The sequence below is a fragment of the Corvus brachyrhynchos genome, unplaced genomic scaffold, assembly GCF_000691975.1.
Source record: "Corvus brachyrhynchos isolate BGI_N302 unplaced genomic scaffold, ASM69197v1 scaffold351, whole genome shotgun sequence".
Taxonomy (NCBI): domain Eukaryota; kingdom Metazoa; phylum Chordata; class Aves; order Passeriformes; family Corvidae; genus Corvus; species Corvus brachyrhynchos.
Window position 1 is genome coordinate 821,771 of NW_008236203.1, and position 4,291 is coordinate 826,061.

Consider the following 4,291-nt stretch of genomic DNA (forward strand, 5'->3'; position numbering starts at 1 on the left):
CCTCGGCCCCACAAGGAGCCCTGGGGCTGCTGAGTCCGTGTTGCACAGCTGGGAGAGCTCTGAGGGCGGAGGGAGAGAGAGGAGAAGCCCGAATCCCACAGGACCCCAGTCCTCCATCCCTCAGTGGGTGCTGGTGCCTCCTCCAGCCCCGGGGCTTGCTCACAGCACCCCGGGACCCTCCCGGGAGCCCGGGGTGGGTGCAGGGTCAGCACATCTGTGTCTGCAGGGAAAGGGAGCTCGGTGTTTCCTCTGGGAAATGCAGAAGGGGGGAGTTCACCTCCCAGGCTCCCGAGGACAGCGGGAAAGGCAGGAGTCGCCTGGGGGAGCTGGATCCTGAACAGCTGAACTCACTCGGGCACCTGGATGTCTAAGGAGCACTAAAACCTCCCCATCTTCTCCTATCCCCCACGTTCTTCTGAAATCCCTCTCCTGGGTGCCTGATTCTCCTGGGATCCCTGAGGATCCCAGCGCGGAAGGGAAGTGTCTCAGCTCCCAGGCAGAGTTAGAGTGATGTGTGGGCAGGCTGGGAGCTGGAGCCACTGCAATCCTTTCAGCCAGGCAGCTGCACTTCCCCTTTCTATCACACGCATTTAAAAGCTTTTAAGGGAACGATCCATCCCCTCTGCTGGCAAAGCCAGAGCTGGGCTGGTCCTTGGGATCTTAAATCATTTTAAAATACGGAGCAATATTAGTTTAAAAGCCTTTGCTGCAGGAAACCTCAGCAGAGCTCGACAGCAGCTCGGGGCTTCCTGGGGATCCATCACTCGCCAGGAAAGGGCCGGGCACTGCCTGACAGGGACAACGCTCTGGGACAAACCAGGAGTTTCTCCCTACGTCATTCCCAGACACCCCCAGGGCTGCACATGAGCCCAGGGAATTTTATGTTGTTTAATATCTCAGATCTCCGTGGTCGGGGCAGTGTTTGTGTTCGCTGACCTGCTTAAGGATAGGGATGGATGGCTCAGCTGGCAAATCCACCTCAGGGAGGGAACGCGCCCAAATTCCTGGTTTCCAGGCAGGGCTTGGCTGCAGTGCCCCTCATCCTGCCATTCCCACCCAGGCTTTGGGTTGGAGCCCAGGCATTCCCATTCTCCCACTTTGCTGTGTGCCCTCGGAGAGGGGAGCAGGGGTGGTGAACTGGGAATGTTGGGAAGACCCAAGGGCAGTTCCCTCTATCCAGGGACGAGAGTGTGTCCTCTATGTCACCTTCCCTTTGCCAACATCTGAAACTCTTGGCTGTTGACAGAGAGAGCTGGGAATGTCCAGCCTGGAGGAGAGAAGATTCCAGCGGGAGCTAAAAGGGCTCCAAGAGACTTGGGAAAGAGGGGCTGGAACGGGATGAGCTTTAAGGTCCCTTCCAACCCAGCCCATTCTGGGATTTTATGGTCTGTTTTACTTGGGTTACTGTTTTGCTCTGTTCCTGCTGGGTTTGTGTTCTGATTTCCCAGGACAAACCTGCTTGGCTGCTGCTTCCCGAGGAGTCAGGATGAGTCAGTGCAATGAGTGACCCTGGGAGCAGGACCAGGGCGCTGGCTCAGCCCTGCTTTTCCTCAGGATTCAGGGAGTTACGGAGATTCCACTGCCCTGCGAGGCTGGAGAGGCAGAGAATCCCATTTCCACTTCATTTCCCACAGTGCAGCTTCCTTGGCTCACAGAGGGCAGCGTGGCAAGAAATCCACCACGGAGCCAGGCCAGCTGGGGCTGGAAAGGAGGATCCCTGGAGTCTGGGGAGGGAGACGAGGACAAGGACATTTATGCCCCTCTCACAGACCCTGCAGAGGGTCTCTCCTGCTCAGCCCAGAGCTTCCCACCCCCTGTTTTCTGGAGGAATCAGGGGATCCCTCCCTTCCTGCCCCACTCCAAAGGGCTCCGAGATGCTCCATCTCCACCTGAGCCCATCCCGGAGTCGCTGAACTTCCCCTGAGCTGCTGCCAGGGATCCTCCCTCTCATTTATCTGCAGGATCAGTTGTAGCTGTATTGATTTTCCCTCCTTGCCTCTCCTCTCTGTGTTTGCTTTCTGAATTATGCAGCTGGGCAGTTTTTCCTCCTCGCGAGGAGCGGGAGAGTTGCGGAGGATCAATTGAGCCCTGCCATAGTTTAATCAGGAATCCCCAGTAGGAACCAGCAGAGAAAAAGGAGAAGGGAAGACAATGAAGATGGGGTCGATCAATCCAGTCCTGGTGCAAAGGAAAGAAAGGGAAAGAAGAGAGGAAGGGGTGGAATAATCAGTCCGTTTTCCTCCTGCAGCCCTCAGATCCCCCAGCCTCAATCAATAACCAACTTTGACAGTCATTGCTTCAGAAAGAAACTTCCAAAATCCCCCTGAACTCAAAGAATGTTGGTGCTTTATAGCATGAAAATGGCCAGTAAAGCCTTGCTAAAGACAGGGAGAGGGGTAGGACTCCTTCCCCTTCTTCCTCTTCCCTTTAAAATCCACATTAGGAGGGCTGAGCCGAGATGAAAGCACAGCAAATAAGGCTTTTAGTCCTCGTTCTGTTGTTGCAATTACTTTGCCAATAGTAATGATCTCAGGACTGGTTGGAGGATCCCTGATGCTGTGCTGGGGACGTGGAGGGGGGGGGGACAGAGCTGCTGGGATTTTTCCAGCACCACAAATCCAGGAGATGGAACCCCACGGATACAACAGAGGTTGGTTTGGAGCATGGAAGTAAAACCAAACAGCGCCCACAGGGCACAGGGACCGCAGGGACCACGTGGGTGTTGTGACAGCAGGTGACAAGAGAGATTTTTGTGGCAAAAATGGTGTGGCCACAAGCCCAGGGCAGGGGCTGTCCCCTGTGCTGGCACTGCTGGGACACCTCGAGTGCTGGGGGCACTCTGAGTTCTCCAGGCTCTGGAAATCAAACCTCCCCAAAATCCTGCCAGATGTCCCACGGAGGAGCACCAGTCTTGGGGCTGCCTGATTTCCAGAAGGTTGGGCTGGCTCTGGGTTTGAATTTCGAACAGCTCAGGTCAAGTTCAGCTCCTAAAGAAAACATTTAGATCTGGAAACTCCAGAGCTGAAGGTACCAGATCATCTTCCATGGAAAACCTTGGAGGACCACCAGGACAGACATCTCTGCAGCTCCACTCTGGGGCTGTGCTCCCAATGAGAGCAGCATTCCAGGCTGGATCGGGGTGTGCAGGCCAGAGCAGCTGGCATCAAACATGGTTTCCTGAGTTTGGCATCAAAACTCGGGAAACCATGGCAGGATGGGAAGTTTGGATTATCGGCCACGGATGAACCATGGCTGCATCACGGCAGCGGGCAGCTGAATTTCCTACGCTGCAGTGCTTGAGTTCAGGACAAAACTTTCTTTCCCCAAATTCACTTTAGACAAAAAAAAAATCTCTATTTTTGGGGACAGAAATGCCTGGAAGAAATCCTTGAGCAAATTTCAGGAGAATAATTGACAGAGGTAATGAATCCTTCATTGTCATCCCTGGCAAGGACAACCAGGAGCTGCCTTAATCCCATTCCGCAGCTCCCACACAACAGGAGCTGATTCAGTCTCTCTCTTCTGTATTCATCTTCATTCCCGAGGGACATCGTAATCCCTGAGATTCCTCACCCAAGAGCCTGACTTCAGCCACCAGGTCCAGAAGTCCCTGATGAGAAGGGCAGAGCCTGCCAGGCACGAGGTCAAAAGCGATTGATGGGAGGCCAGGACTGGAAGGAGAGCGAAGCCAGCAGAAAAACAGTTCAAATTCAATATTTGCCCTGATCAGACTCAGTTTGGTCTAAAAAAAGTCAGTTTTGAGAGCTGTGCTTCCACCACAGTTTGTCCTATAATCTCATGGAGGGATCAGCACAGGGATCAGCCAGTTGTCATAATTAACACTTTGGTTAATGGGAACAGAGAGCAGGTAGGGATGGAAGTAAAGCTCAGTCAGGAACGGATGGAGGCACAGCCCATGGGAATGTTGGAGGTGCAGCTCACCCCTGACAGTCCAGGTGGTTCAGTCTTTGCTTCCATGGGCTCTTCCAAGCCAAGCTTCCCTCCCAGCTCCTTGCCCAGCCCCTCCACCAAGGGCAGGTCACCCCCAGCCACGCCAGGAGTGTTGATTGCTGGTTTCCAGCTGCCTGAGGAAGCAGGACCGGGCTGCTCCTCCGGCAGCCTCGCGGAAGGAGCTCCTCGCTCGCCTCCTCCCAGAATTTGTTCCACATTTTCTGCTAATAAGGGCACAGGGAGAGAGAGAGACAGAGAGAGAAGAGGAGAAAAACTGCTCTAAATTATTCATGGACAATATCATTATGTGTCATAACAGTGTGTCTGGGATGGGAAAGGA